This window comes from Ochlerotatus camptorhynchus, unplaced genomic scaffold (assembly GCF_037179485.1).
Source record: "Ochlerotatus camptorhynchus isolate MF236.1 unplaced genomic scaffold, CSIRO-AGI_Acam_v1.1 ptg000081l, whole genome shotgun sequence".
Taxonomy (NCBI): domain Eukaryota; kingdom Metazoa; phylum Arthropoda; class Insecta; order Diptera; family Culicidae; genus Ochlerotatus; species Ochlerotatus camptorhynchus.
This window is the reverse complement of record NW_027040571.1, coordinates 794,821-811,771: the sequence shown is the minus strand read 5'-3', so window position 1 is coordinate 811,771 and position 16,951 is coordinate 794,821.

Here is a 16,951-nt window from a genome sequence, read left to right as displayed (position 1 = left end):
GAGGGCTTATTGACCTGCTTGTTCCTATAGTCGGAAACTGCTTCAAGCAATTGACTGCATCATGGCCCCTCATTGGTGAATTCATATCTTTCGATGGATAATTCGTCGAGTGAGGATCAAGATATGATCACTTTATTACAATGGAACTGTCGTAGTTTAATACCTAAATTAGACTCGTTCAAGTATTTGATTCACAATTCTGATTGTGATATATTTGCACTCTGTGAAACTTGGTTTTCTTCTGAAGATGAACTAAACTTCCACGATTTTAACATTATCCGCCTGGACCGAGATGATTCATATGGTGGCGTACTTTTGGGGATCAAAAAATGCTACTCCTACTATAAAATCTCAATCCCAATAATTTCAGGCCTTGAAATTGTCGCTTGCCAAATAAATGTGAAGAACAAAGATCTTTGCATAGCTTCTGTATATGTCCCTCCAAGGACTTCCATAAACCGCCGTCAGCTTTGGAGTTCAGTTAATATCCTTCCATCTCCAGTTCTAATACTGGGCGATATGAACTCACACGGTACTGGTTGGGGCGAATCATACGATGACAATAGAGCGGGTATTTTCTATGATTTGTGCGACGATTTCAACTTGACTATCTTGAACACTGGTGAAGCAACACGTATAGCAAACCCTCCTGCTCGAGAGAGCCGTCTTGACATTTCTTTGTGCTCTAACTCACTATCATTAGATTGTCTGTGGAAGGTTATCAATGATACCCATGGTAGTGATCACTTGCCAATTATTATTTCAATCAAAAGTGGTCGTCTAAAAACAGATCAGTCAATTCAAGTTCCTTTTGACCTCACGAGGAACATTGATTGGCAAAATTTGTATCGGTGGTAATTCTTGGAATTGATTCTACCGATCCTCTACCACCACTGGAATAGTATCGTTTCTTTACCGAGCTAATCTACAAAAGCGCATTAGATGCTCAGAAACGACGTGTTCCAAGTGCATCCCTCAAAAGAAGACCCGCCACCCCTGGATGGGATGACGAATGCACAAAGTTGTATCTTGAGAAATCCGATGCCTTTAAAGATTATCGTAGACATGAAAGATCTGAGCTTTTTGAAAAGTATCTAAAGCTTGAAAAAAAGCTTAAAAACTTACTAAAAGCAAAGAAACGAAATTACTGGCGTACTTTTATCGAGGGACTTTCTAGAGAAACCTCACAACGCTTTGGAAAAAGGCTCGCTATATATGCGAAACCGCTCATCTTCCAATGAGAGTGAAGAATACTCCTCTTAATGGATATTCGACTTCGCTAAAAATGTTTGTCCAGATTCTGTTCCAGCACAACCAACTTTACGGGATACAGTCCGAAGTAACGGTTCTCTGGATGAACCATTCACAATACTGGAATTTTCAATGGCACTTCTTTCATCGAATAACTCTGCTCCGGGAAGCGATATGATCAAATTCGACCTTCTAAAAAACCTCCCCGATATCGCTAAAAGACGATTACTTAACCTATATAATTCATTTATGGAACTCAATATAGTTCCACCAGCATGGAGACAGGATAAAGTAATAGCTATTCAAAAGCCTGGGAAACCAGCATCTGATCACAATTCTTACCGTCCGATCTCTATGTTATCATGCCTGAGGAAATTATTAGAAAAAAATATCCTAATAAGACTTGACCATTGGGTCGAATCAAACAAGCTACTTTCAAATACGCAATTTGGTTTCCGGAAGAGTAAAGGAACAAACGATTGTCTAGCGATGCTTTCATCTGATATTCAACTGGCCTTTGCGCACAAGGAGCAATTGGCTTCAGTCTTTTTGGATATTAAGGGCGCATTTGATTCGGTTTCCATAGACATACTGTCAGACAATTTGCACAGTAGTGGATTACCCGGTATTTTGAATAATTTTTTGTATAATTTGCTGTCAGAAAAACAAATGACCTTCAATCTAGGTCAACTGACAACTTCTAGAATTAGCTACATGGGCTTACCCCAAGGTTCATGTTTAAGTCCCTTACTTTATAATTTCTATGTCAAAGATATTGATAACTGCTTAGATAATCTATGCACGCTTAGACAGCTTGCAGACGATGCCGTGGTTTCCACGAGAGGTCCACGTGCAGAAATCTTGCAAAGACCAGTGCAAAATTCCCTAAATAATCTGTCTCTCTGGGCAAGAAATTTAGGGATCGAGTTTTCACCGCAAAAAAACTGAATTGGTAGTGTTTACAAGAAAGCGGTTTCCAGCCCAACTGCATCTAAATCTTTTGGGCAGAGACATTACCCAATCTTTAACCTTCAAATACCTTGGAGTCTGGTTTGATTCAAAATGCACTTGGGTGTAGGGATTATTGACTACTATGTAGTCAATAATCCCTACATTGGGGTACCCACATTACGTATTTGAAACAAAAGTGTCAACAAAGGATCAACTTTCTACGATCAATTTCCGGGACATGGTGGGGTGCTCACCCGGAAGACCTCATTAAACTATATAAAACGACTATTCTTTCAGTTCTTGAGTATGGCTCTTTTTGCTTTCTCTCGGCAAGAAAAACCTACCTAATTAAATTGGAACGCATTCAATATCGTTGTTTACGTATTGCCCTTTTTTTTCTTTTTTTTTTTCCTCTGTTCGGGACATAAAACCACTGCGACCAGTAATTTGATCTATTGTAGTATATCCCGTGTCCTTAGTTTAGTGCATGTCGTATTACTCCATCACTATTGAGAAATGATGAAGCATTCGATTTTTTTTTACAGTTGTCATTCTCGCATTTATCGCAAGGATCCGACTCTAATTGAAAGGTACCGCTATTTATACCCTTCGGAGTGTTGGAACACCCTCCAAAGGCGCGCTCCTTTGTCAATCAAAATTGGATCTCTTAGCAACAAAAACAAGCAATGACACCGATAATGACCATGCATCAGAACCCTAGTCTTAACCACTTCAAACTAGAGAACAATGAATAGAAGATTTGGAATCACATAGGTGAAGACTAACTCATTTTTTCCTTGTTTCAAGATCATCCTCGGTCAAGGCAACCCGGGGACTTGTCACTATCAACAAGGCATAAAAAGTAACAAGGACTAAGATGTGTTCCTTTGATTACTGAAAAATCCTGTTCCCCTAGTCTGAAGTAGACAAGACTAGGAATCGGTGGTAGATCTTACATCCCGTAACGTACCACGAAAAGGTGATCTACCCACGTTACGGGGCAAACCCACCTAATTAAATTGGAACGCATTCAATATCGCTGTTTACGTATTGCCCTTGGCTGTATGCATTCAACACACAATATGAGCCTAGAGGTCCTAGCGGGCGTAAAACCCCTGCAGAACCGTTTCTGGGAGCTCTCATTAAGAATATTGATTAAATGTAGTGTCAGTAACAACCTTGTGATTGAAAACTTCGAAGAAATGCTCGAATTGAGCATCCAGTCTAGATTCGTGCGAATCTATCTTAATTACATGTCATCGGATATTAGCCTTCCTTGTTATAACCCTTCTCGTGTATGCTTTACTAACTACAGTTCCCCCATTGACTACACACTAAGAAAAATTCATGTAAATTTAGGTGCTCTGAGACTGACATATACGAGCGTCAATTTTGACATAAATTTGAGTCATAACAGACGTGAAATATAGCTTAATCAAACGTACTTTTCGTCGAGCAACGAACTTTTCAGTCTCGGAGCACTTAATATTATATGACATGTTTGTTTACGTCTCATCTTTTATGTCAAAGATGGATTCCGTCACTTGTAAAATTAGTTATTTCTAAGTGTGTATGATCTCTCCATGAAACAGGCTATTCAAGGAGTTCCAGATCAACTTCGACCTATCTCAATTCCCCGCATTTTTGCTGAAAAGTACCAACAAGTCAATTGCAATAGAAGATTTTTCACTGATGGATCACGCATTGATGGATCCACTGGCTTCGGCATCTTCAATGAATACTCAACCGCCTTTCGGAAACTTCAGGAGCCTTGTTCCGTTTATGTTGCTGAGCTAGCAGCCATCAACTTCGCATTGGGGATGATTTCCGACATGCCCATAGACCATTACTTCATCTTCTCGGATAGTCTCAGTTCGATTGAGGCTATTCGGTCGATGAAGCAAGGTAGGCACTCATCTTATTTCCTTTCAAAGGTAAGGGAGCAGATGAGTTTATTATTATTATTATTATTATTTATTCAATACTAATCTGTAACATAAGACATTCGTCTTTTTATAATTGTTACATATGTTTTTCCACGTAGAATTGGCGTCACGATTACTAATTCAAATTAATATTAATCCATACTGATTTTGTTAAATTATTGACTCATTCATTAATTGACCAAACATTTTTGTTTAGTTAAAGTACTCAATACATCTCCTCCTAAATGCTAAGAATGATTTTTCTAATGTTAAATCGTTGGGAAGTAAATTCCATTGAATCACGCCTCTAACGAAAAAGGATTTTCCATACCTTGATGTGTTGAAGCGCGTCAGTTTGTACTTCCTCGATCGATTGCTTCTGAAAGCCGGGTTGTTTTGTGGCAGCAAGACTGAACAGAAACAAGCAGCTTCTCATGTGACCGAATTTATCAAAGGGACAACCAATGAGTTGATGTTGTAGGTGTGAAACACTTGAGAATCTATTTAAGTTAAAAACATAGCGTACGCAAGAATTAAGTGCAACTCGTAGTCTAGACAGAGCGAAAGACGAAACTTTGAACAAAAGAAAATTGCATGCAATGAAGTGAGGAAAAAGCAAGCTTTTAAACAATTTAATCTTGGTGTCCACACTAAGGAATGAGCAGGCTAGGTTTAGTGTTTTCAAACCAGCAAATATTTTGCCACACTGTTTTAAGATAAATTTGTCAAATGAGAAATTTTCTTGAATTGTCACTCCAAGGCTAGTAGCATGCTCTTTAAAATCAATATTTTGGTTGTTAAATACCAAAGTGGGTTTCAAAACATAATTTCCTCTACTGTTACTGATAAAAATAGCATGTGTTTTCTTAATATTAATAGACATCATGTTGTTAGAAGACCATTCGTAAACTCTGGCTAGATCTGCATTGATTTTTTCCGAGATATCAGAAGCAGAGGTTCCTGAACAATCAAAGTACAATTGGACATCATCGGCAAAAAGATGAATTTTGCAATACTTTAGTACACCGGGCAAGTCCTTTATGTATAAGGAAAACAAAATTGGGCCAAGAATAGAACCCTGAGGTATTCCCGAAGAAATAGGAATGAAGGCTGAAAGTATTCCATTATTGCAAACGGCTTGCATTCGACCCTTCAAATAAGACTGAATTAAAGTTGTCGCATGATTAGAGAAATTGAAATTTTGACGAAGTTTTCGGCACATTATTTTATGGGAAATAGTATCAAATGCTTTTGAATAATCCAGGAGTATCAAAACTACCGGCTTGTTATTATCCAAGACAATACCAATATCGTCAAAAACTTTTAACATCGCAGTTTTCGCACTGTGTTTTGGACGATATCCTGATTGATGGGTATTGAGAAGATTATTGTGATCGACGTATTGACAAATTTGCAGCTTCAACAAACGTTCAAAAACTTTGGATAAAGCGCTTAGAATACTTATCGGACGTAGGTTGTCTATGACATCACTGGAAGATTTCTTTTTTATGGGAATAATTTTTGACTTTTTCCATCCATCGGGAAATCGGCTGGATAAGATGATGGAATTAAATATGTGAGTAATTGGTTTTATAACTAAAGGGCAAATAGTTTTCAAAAATTTCAATGGAAGCAAATCTAGTCCAACTGCGTTTGATTTTACATGATACATTGCATTAATTACATCGACCTCACTGACGATATCAAAGTAGAATTCATTCTCAGGAATGTGTTCTTCATTTTGACTTTGGAAATTATATTCATTCGAATTACTAGAACAGCTAAAGTTCTTGGCGAAACTTGCATTAATTTCATCGGAATTTAATCCGTTGATCGGACAAGAGTTGGTTTTACCAACACCCATTGATTTTAATCTTTTCCATAATTCTTGGGCGGGTAATTTGGGATCTAGATGCACTGTAAAATAGTTTTTTTTTCGCATTATGAATGAGCTGGTTGACTTTATTGCGTAGTCGTTTGAATAAATTGTGATCATCAATGAGCTTTGAATTTTTCCACGCTTTGTACGCCAAGTCACGATCAACCATAGCTTTGCTTATTGAACTGTTAAACCAGGAGTTTTCTTTTTTATCTGAATTGAGAACACGAGTAGGAACGAAATCATCGTACAGATTTGTCATAGCAGTGTTAAAAAACTCTAAAAGAGTGTGTGAATCGGCAGTTTGACAGAAACTCAACCACTCGAGTTCATTATAAGCATCCAACAGCCCATCAACATCCATGGAATTGTAATCCCGAAAAGAAGTTATGTTATCGCACTGTTCCATGTCAAAATCAAACGAAGCAAATATAAGATCATGATTGGAAAACATCGGGACATCTATTTGATTAAATCTTAAAACTTTGGACTCATCATTAAAAAGCATTAAATCTAACTGAGAAGACCCATTCGTATGGAAAAATGTTGGTTGATTTCCTAGAGTAGAAAGATTGAACGATGAAAAAACTGACATTAATCTAGAGGTTCTGGTAGCATTAATATTAAGTAGGTTTGTATTGAAGTCTCCAAGTAAAAGTGTATGGCCGTAATTAGTTCCAAAATTCAGTAAAATGTTGTCAATATCGTCAGTGCAATCAACTTCAGGAGGATTATAGAAACAAGCAAGGAGGATTTTATCATTTCGTATTGAAATTTCCAGCGTTAAGTATTCGGTCTGCGATACATTAGCTCGATTTTCCGATTTCCCGACAACATTGAATTTGATTCCTTTTTTTATATAAATCAGAACTCCCCCTCCTAGTCGTCCCACTCTGTCATGTCTAACGAGATTATAACCTTGCATTGATAAAATGGTGCTATCTATTCTCTCATTGAGCCAGGACTCAGTCAAACAAACAACATCAACTCTTGCTATAGAAAGTATTTGGCGTAATTCGTCGAGTTTACTAAGCTTGCGAGCACAAATACTCTGGCTGTTGATGCAACACACTGAAAGCTTCCCTAGAACCAATGCCGATTTCAGTACTACTCCGGGTAAACACACGTTCGTTGAGACGTGATAGATGGAATTATCAGCCATAAGCATGAGAAAACGCGGAAGCAATTAGGAGGAAACGATAATTGAGTACTAAACTAAAATCTACGTTAGCAAACATTTCAAATTTTGTACTTCATTTACAAGATGTGACGCAAATAATTATTAATAGCATTATTCACCAATACAGCAACGCTCCATTCCATCTCTCGTACCGCCCAGTCCTCGGGCCCAACAGCAGCAACAGCAACAGCAACAACATCAGCACTATAGTTCAACTAAAAACTTTAACTTTTAGGAGGGGAGACACGGGATAAAAATGAGCGGAGGCAAGGATGTAAACAATAGCAAGAAAGGATAGGTCAAAGTTGCATTATATCTTCCAGTTCACTCTCGGACATTACAGCAACCGCACGATCACTTCCATACGTTTTGACGAAGACGATCCCATCGCTAGTGAAGACTCCCGAAAGTTGTCCGTTTTTCTTCATCGCCAGTGCTTTGGATCGTAATCCCCTCGTAGCGAGCCCAAGGTTCTCGTTGATGAAGATCCGCTGACTCACCGAAAATCCAATCTCCAAAAGCGATAGGTTGCGAGAGCGTAGATAGCGTGCGAAAAAATCGTTCCTCTGCACCGTTATGGCAAACTGGATTAACAGCAAACTGGCGGCTCCTGCCTTTGGAGTTCCTTTCGTAAGTCGCCTGATATCTACCATGGGTGTACAGTTTTCCGCATATCCCAGAGACTGACACCACGTCGAAAAATATGCAGATAGATCCTCTCTCGGTGTAAACGGCACACCGCTGACAATTAGGTCGTTCATACGCACATTCCGATCCACTGCAGACACAGCATCCGACTTGGTCCTTTCAATGGAAACATTCAGTTTACGAAAGGTGTTGTTGTTTTCCTCACGTAGCTGCTCGATGTCAACAGAAATATCGGCTTTCAGCTTGTTCATTTGAGCCGAAAGAGAGGCACCCATTTGTTTTAGTTCTTCTTTGGTGGTTTTTTGACACAAAGCGAAATCACTCAGGGAATCACTCATTCTCTTGAGTTCTTCCTTCGTACTTTGTTGATACGATGCAAACTGCCTTTTCATTAGATTCGCAAGATCAGACACACTCATGTCGGAGTCCGATCTTGTTTTTCCAGCTGTTGAACCACTTCGAAGCTGCTTGGGTGCAAGTTGATCTTGTGACATCTTTGGTTGAAGGCGGAATACAGATGAGCACCAACACAAAGCACACTGCTCGAATCACGTCTTTTATTGTCTTCGATTGTAAAAATGACTTCCAGGCACCAAAAAGTGTGAACTTTGTTTATTGGTTTATTTGATTCACCGCACAGTATTTTCTTAAACCGCCAACGGAAAACGATGGAATGACACTTTATCCTCGCGAGAAATAACAGATGGTGATTTATACTTGGTTTTTAACTTAGCAATTTCTTATTTGCGCCAGCTCAAAATGATTACGTGTTCACCATTTCTACAGTGTTGTGTTGACCAGGGCTGCAAACAGTTGAAAAATTTATATTTGTCATATTTGAAATCTAACGGCGCCGGTGGTGTAGTGGTAAGCGTGATTGCCTCTCACCCCAGCAGGCCTGGGTTCAATCCCAGTCGGCGCCGCCGGGATGTTCTGAGGCATAACATCTCTGATCACGCCTTCCTTCGGATGGGAAGTAAAGCCGTTGGTCCCCGGTTCATGAGTTGATGGGCCGATGGTAGGGTCCAGGTGTGGGAGCTGCCTTCCTGGCACGTCGGTAGCATTGGTGCTCAGCACGGAAAACAAGATCGACGGAAAAAACAAACCAAAGGATATTTGAAATGTTGCAAACATATTGAAATTCCGAACTGATTGCATAATAAATGCTAATGTTCTAAAAAAAATAACATTTATTTATTTAATTGTCGTCAATCAGTGTAGACCGTTTTACAATTGTTGTCTTAAGTGCTATTTTTACAATTTTGTCTTTGTTTATATTTTTTATAATATGTCTTAAGAACAAGTAAAAACATTACTTCTAGTTGACGTTATGCGAGGAATTAAAATATTGCTTTAATTTAGTTATTGTCATTGTAAAGTCAATGTTATCGCAGTGCTTATTATATGTATCCATCATTTGGTTCAAGGGTCCAAATTTGGCATAATTCGTACGATGACGATTTGTAGCAAATATATTTCTATTTCGTAGATGCCTAGATGGTGTATATCAATCTAAGGATGACAATAGTTGTATTGAATCAATGCGATGTGATACGATATCGTTTACGAAAGAAATCATAGCAAATTCACGAAGCTATGGATATTAATGAGCATACACCGAGCTGTGTAAGATGGCAGTGGAAATACAGTCCAACCTAACTTGCGGAGTGCATACAACAGAAACTGCATTTGAACGGACTCTACTCTTTCTTCGTGTGTGATTGAAAAAGGAGAACAAACTATGCTGCAATATTCTAATATCGACCTTACATAAACAATGTACAATGTTTTTATCGTATACGAATCGTGAAAGTTATAGCAGAAACGTTTTATGAAATCAAGCATGTTGTTAGCTTTGTTATTAATTGTGTTATAATGATCGGTGAAAGTAAGTTTTGAGTCCAAAATAACACCTAGATCATTGACTCTATCACACTTTTCTACGATCTGGTTTCCTAAAGTGATTGTTATATCGGGTATGATTCGTTTTCTACTAATGGTAATTGAGTTACATTTTTTATATTTAATTGTAGCAGGCTTTTTTGACACCAAGTATGGAATATCTGTATTTCCTCTTTGAATGTGATGCTGTCTTTGGCATCTTTTATTTTCAAAAAAAAAAAAGTTTAATGTCGTCAGCATAGATTAAAACTTTCAATTTCTTAATAATGAAAGATATGTCATTGATGAAGAGAATAAACAAAAATGGTCCTAAATGGGAGCCTTGAGGAACTCCTGAAGTGACATCAACGGGATTTGATGTCTTTCCTTTGTATTTTACTATTTGATGGCGGTCAGTTAAATATGATTCAAGCCACTTGAGGAGTGCGTAATGAATTCCTAGTTTTTGAAGTTTAAAAAGAAGCATGGTTATGTCAATTCGATCAAACGCTTTGCTCAAATCTGTATACAACACTTCTACATGGTTTCCGTTATCCATTGCATACAAGGAATAATTCATTAATTCGAGCAACTTCATAGTTGTTGAACGGCCTTTAAAGAAGCCATGTTGCATAGTACTTATTCTGTTTTTAATTTGAAGAAAGAGTTTTTCATTCACAATCGCCTTGAAAAGTTTCGGAATGCAAGAGATAATAGCTATATCACGATAATTACGTATGTCGGATTTTTTACCCGATTTAAAGATAGGCACTAAAAACGAGTTTTTCCATATTTAAGGGGAGTTTCCGGATTCCAGTGACATATTGAAAATCCAAAATAATGGAGCAGTAAGTTCAATTGCTAAAGTTTTCATAAAAAAAAACTGGCGGAACACTGTCAGGGCCAGGACCTTTAGATGCATCTAAATTGTTTAAACCCTTTAAGATATCATGAACCTTGATTTGACTTACGCTGATGCCACTTGAAAATTCTGGATAAGATTCAAAATATTCACGGTCACGGTCCTCTTCTGAAAACGTAGTATAGATTTCTTGGAAGAAATTTGCAAACAAATTGCATATATCATCCGAGTTCTCACCTACCCTATCGTCCATATGCATCTTTGAGGGAAAATTAACACATTTTAATTTGGTTTTCACATAATTGAAGAAGTTCCTAGGACAAGATTTTATTTCAAGTTCAGTTTTTAAATTATACTCCTCAAATACCATATTCACGGCCAAATTTAACTGATCGCAAATGTCTAAATAGTATGCCAAATTTTCTTCACTATTATATTTTTCATAAAATTTTTGCGCTTTTCGCTTTCGATTTTTTAAATTTTTCAGTTCCCTGTTGTACAAGAACGGATGTTTTGCATGACTCTGACGTCTTCTTCTTTTAGTTGGTACTTCTTCAAGTATTATTTCAAGCAACACATTGTAGAATACGTCAACTGTTGAAAAATTCCGTTTAATTTCAGAGTCCTACCCAGATGTCCAGGAATATTCGTACACAATATTGAGGGTGTTCCCGTATGTTTGAAGAAGACCATAGATGTTTAAAAGAGCTTATCAACAGGTGTAGCTTGGATGATGTTACGGGAGAAAAATATACTCACAGAATTCAAAATAATCTTCATAATGAAGACAATTCTTCAATTTAGGTATCCCTGGAGGGGAAGCATAATTAAACTACAAGGACTTGAACTTGTAATTCCCATTTGAAAGACATTGATTTACAAACAACAAGTTCTTGTAGAATTATGCTACAGGCCTCTGATGGTATCAGAACAGGAAGTAAACTTGTTATGGCACCATATCTTTGCATTATTATCTGGCTATGTCTAAGTTTTCAGAACATTACCCAGAGTGTGCCAAATGCCTTGAAGTGTTTGTGCTTTTGCATAAAGCATGTATTCGTTACTGTCATAAAACAATTTTGAGAGGATACACACTTTGAAAAACATTTGCAATGGCCTAAAAAAACCAAATAAATGAAAAAAAAAAATATAAAAAATATCAAATGAATAACCAAATAATAAGAAAACTAATCAAATAAATACTGATTTAAAAAAAATATATAACTCAATAGAAATGAAAATCTTTAAATAATTAAATCAATATATAAGTAAAATGATAAATAAATTAACCAACAAATAAAAAATATAATTAAAAACATGAATAAATAAATAAATAAATAAGTAAACATCAATAAATAAAAATAAAACATAAACACATAACTTTAGAAGCAGATACAAAATAAATAAATGTTAATATAAAAATCAAAAAATCATCAAACAAATAAAAATAAAGAGCAGAGCATACAGAGAAATCCAAGTTCAATACGCTTCGTGGAATTTCAGATATGAATGAAAAAATTAATTAATAGAGCAATAAGATACTTATGAAAAGAGGTAAATAGATAAATAAATAAATCAAAAAATACATAAATAAATAAACAAATAAATAAATAAATAAATAAATAAATTAAACAATAAATAAATACATAAATAAATAAATAAATTAATTAAATAATTAATTGATAAATAAATAAATGAATAAATAAATAAATTATTAAATCAATAAAAATCAATAAATAAATCTGAATTAGTCCTGAGTTTCACATCCACCGTTTCTCAAAACACTTCACATCTAAAGCCTGCTGGTCGCTTGTAAGAACAACCAAAAAAACTACTATCTGGATTTTAGCTACCTTGTATTGCCGTCTGTTCCAGGAACTGCTTTTATTGAACTACATTTCAAGTTGCCTCAGATCGTAACAAACCGAAGACGAAATGGTTATCTGCATTACCGAACAATGTAGGCAAGTTCTATGGGAGTGCATCAAGTACATGAGCAGTGTGAAACTTTTGAACGGTGATCATAGATTGTTATGGACTGGATATTTTTTTATAGTGATCATCTTGCACTTTGCTCCCGAGCCGTTCAATTTTCAACACTACTCTCGGCTACCCGGTAAGACTTGCGGCCAAAAAGTCACTACCCAACAATATGCAGTTACGAAGTAGAAAAAATACAGCCATGCAATTGCCTGAGGGGGGCCCCATCTGAAGTAAATCCTGCGGCCAGCGGCTGGGAGTAGATCCCAAGCAACAATTTTTGTTTTATTGAAGTTTTATAGCAGTTGATATAACCAAATTATAAAACCTTCACTGACGACCACATTGCTTTAAAAACCTCCTGTGGACCGCTATATAGCCATGTCATGGCCAATTGGCCCAGTTTTAAAGGAAACATTAAAACCTGATATGCAGACTACCTTAGGAGCATAGGTTTTATGTCAGTTTTATCACACTCTACACGTGGTTGTTAAAAATGAAAACATAAAGCCTCCTCCAGGTCAGAAAGTTTTAACAACCTTTTGATGACTACCATAAAACTATATTACAACCGCATAAATCGCATTTTGACAACCTTGAAGGTTTTAAGTTGGGGTTTTTGGATGAAAGTTAATATTGGGAAATATTTTATTATGGTTTTATTCTTTCGATGTAAGATGCAAAATCATGATCCTTGTCAGTTTTTTTTATAATCCATTTATTTGTCAAGGCTCAAATGCGTTAGCTTTGCGGAGCCGAATATTGTTTACATGATTGTGTGTGAATATCATTTTCTTACAACTAATGTTAGTAGAACGGGGGCCGATTACTCGCGGTTTACTCGAGATTAGGGATTACATTTATTGATAATTTGGAGGGAGGACAAGGGAAAGCATTTTGAACTAATTTAAAACTTAAACGTAAAGGATGACTAAAACACAAAACATTAAACACTTACATCAACAGCTTTAAGAAAGTCGTAAATAAGCTTCATAAAGTCGATATCACGGCAAGCCAAGACGTCTCTAATTGGCTTAAAGCGTTGTTTTCCTCGGACCCTAAGGGAATCACACAGAACGGATCTTGCCTCATGATGCAAGGAGCAGGACCAAACAACATGCTCGATGTCGTGATAACCGTTTCCACAGGTGCACAAGTTGCTGTCGGCAAGGGTAATACGGAAGAGGTGGGCGTTTAACGAACAGTGATTGGACATGAGCCTGGACATTACACGAATAAAATCACGACTCATATCCAACCCTTTGAACCAGGGTTTGATCGACACCTGTGGGACAATAGAATGTAGCCATCTTCCCAGATCACCATCACTCCACTTTTGTTGCCAGTTGGCGAGGACTTGCTGACGAGAAATCGTGAAAAATTCGTGGTAGGCGATTTGTCGCTCGTAAATATCGTCTTCCTTGGCCACCTTGGCCAGCGAGTCCAGTTTCTGATTGCCCGGGATAGAGCAATGAGAAGGGACCCATACCAAGGTGATGATGCGAGCTGTTTGATGAAGCACTCAATGACGATCGTATTTCCTGGAGGAAATACGCCGAGTGCTTCATCGACCTCATTGAACGCATAGCCTCCAGGGAGCTTAGGCTATCCGTAAAAATGAAATAATGGTCAGGTGGAAGTGAGGCAATACGCTCTAACGTGTATAATATAGCTGCTAGTTCAGCAACGTATACCGAACACGGATTTTGAAGCTTGTATGAGGCGTTATGAAGATCGTGGAATACTCCAAAACCAGTGGAAGCATTTATCACCGACCCATCTGTGAAAAATCTCTTCTTGGTGGGGACGTGGCGGTATTTGTTCGCAAAAATAGTTGGGACAATCAGGGAACGGTGAGGTTCTGGAATTCCTTGAATCTCCTGCCTCATTGTGAGATCGAATCTCACGGAAGAACAACTGAAATGATGGGAGACAGCGCGATTGGGGTTGAACGAGGAGGGGCCGATGTCCAGAGTCATGTACTCGTAGTACAAGCTCATGAATCGTGTTTGAGAATTCCGCTCTAGCAGCTTCTCAAAGTTTTCGATCACCAGCGGGTTCATGACTTCACAGCGAATGAGGAACCGGAACGATAAATCCGCAAAACGATTTGTTAAAGGGAGGACGCACGCAAGAACTTCAAGACTCATGGTATGCGTTGATTGCATACAACCTAGCGCGATTCGAATGCAACGATATTGAATCCTTTGGAGCTTCAATATGTGCGTCCCCGCCGCCGATTGAAAGCAAAAGCTACCGTACTCCAAAATCGAGAGAATGGTGGTCTTGTAGAGTCTTATCAGATCTTCCGGATGGGCTCCCCATGAAGTGCCGGTAATGGAACTAAGGAAATTGATTCGCTTTTGGCATCTCTGCCTTAGATCCAGACACCTAAATACTTAAACGACATGCTGTGAGTGATTGTTCTACCCATAAGTTGAAGCTGAAACTGTGCTGGATAAAGCTTCCTAGAAAAAACAACCATCTCTGTTTTCTCCGGAGAGAATTCGATACCCAGATTCATTGCCCAAGTAGACAAATTATCCAAGGTATCTTGCAATGGTCCTTGTAGGTCCGGTGCTGTTGGTCCAACCATGGAAACCACGCCGTCATCTGCAAGCTGCCTTAGAGTGCAATTTTCGGCCAGACATTCATCAATGTCTTTAACATAGAAATTGTACAGGAGGGGACTTAAACATGAGCCTTGTGGAAGACCCATGTAGCTGATTCGTGCACTTTCCGAGTTTCCATGAGAGAAGCTCATTCGTTTCTCGGACAACAAATTAAACAGGAAATTGTTGATAATCGGAGAAAGCCCACTCGCATGGAGTTTGTCCGAAAGGATGTCGATGCAAACAGAATCAAACGCCCCTTTAATGTCCAAGAAAACTGAACCCATCTGCTGTTTTTCAGCATAGGCAAATTGGATTTCAGTTGAAAGCAACGCAAGGCAGTCGTTCGTCCGTTTGCCTCTACAGAATCCAAATTGCGTATCTGAGAGTAAGCCATTCGCCTCGACCGCCTTGTCCAGACGAAGAAGAATCATTTTTTCTAACAGCTTCCGAATACACGATAGCACCCAGACAACCAGAATGCACGTATATTCAAAGTTGTTTTCGTGATATACGAACATATATACAAACAAACAATTCGTATATAATGCAAAGAAATGGCTCATACGTACAAAAGTGGAGGTCATATACGTGCATATTTTAATTTAATTTTAATGGAGTTGTAAGTAAGAGATGTATTGGGAACACGTGATCTTCCCTACATGCAAGCGATCTACGAATTCCTTTGTTTGTCTGATGTTAGATTTTGATGTGACTATCCCCTCCTTTCCAAACAATTTCCCGCCATTGTGTCCCAGTCTTATTATCCTCCTGTTCCTGTGCTACTTGCCCCTGCCCAGTCAGGATTTGGTCAACCGTCCGAGAGTAGTATCTGAAGGAGGCTTCAGAAACCAGTTTCCTACCTAGATCCTTCCAATTGAAATTGTTACCCATTAACCTCGAGCCCGCCACGAGTAATTGGTACCCAATACTAACCTAGTAATACTGCTATTTAAAATGTAAATCAAACATTACTGATTTTGGCTCCGCAAAGTGTCACAGACGACTGAGCCTAGTAAATAAACGAACTAGTTAAAAAAAAAACATCATATGCGATTTAATCTGTAATAACAAATTCATTTTGAAAAGTCTTACGATGTAATCCGATTTAATTTGAGATACAGTACGACGGAAAAATGAGTCATCGCATATAAGTCGGAAATTTGCATTCTATACGATTTAAGTTAAACAGAATGCGAGGTATGCCATTCTTATATGCGATTTTGATTTAAACTGTAGCAATTTACGATACTGTCTGTACATTGATATACGACTTCTGGTTGTCTGGGCATCGCGATGGGACGGTACGAATTATGATGCGACGCGGGTTTACCGGGCTTCTGGATGGCGATAACTCTCACTTGTCTCCAATCATCCGGAACAACGTTGAGCTCCAGGAATCGATTGAACAAGTTCAAAAATCGCCTCTTTGTGACATCTAGGAGGTTCTTGAGCAGGTTGAACTTGATTCGATCCATTCCCGGAGCCGAGTTATTGCATGAAAGAAGAGCAATTGAGAATTCTACCATCGAAAACGGGGAGTCCATATGTCATCCTTTTTCAGCGGCGGATCGCGAGTGTTGCATCGAACCGGAACCGAATCGGGACAAACCTTACGCGTGAGTTCGAAAATCCACTTGTTAGAGTACTCGTTAGAGTACAAGGGTCCTCGTTGACGGCGGCATGCGTTACGCATTCTCCTGCCGACATTCCAGAGCGTTTGCATGGAAGTCTCTCGCGATAGCCCTTCGACGAACCGACGCCAGTAACCGCGTTTTTTTG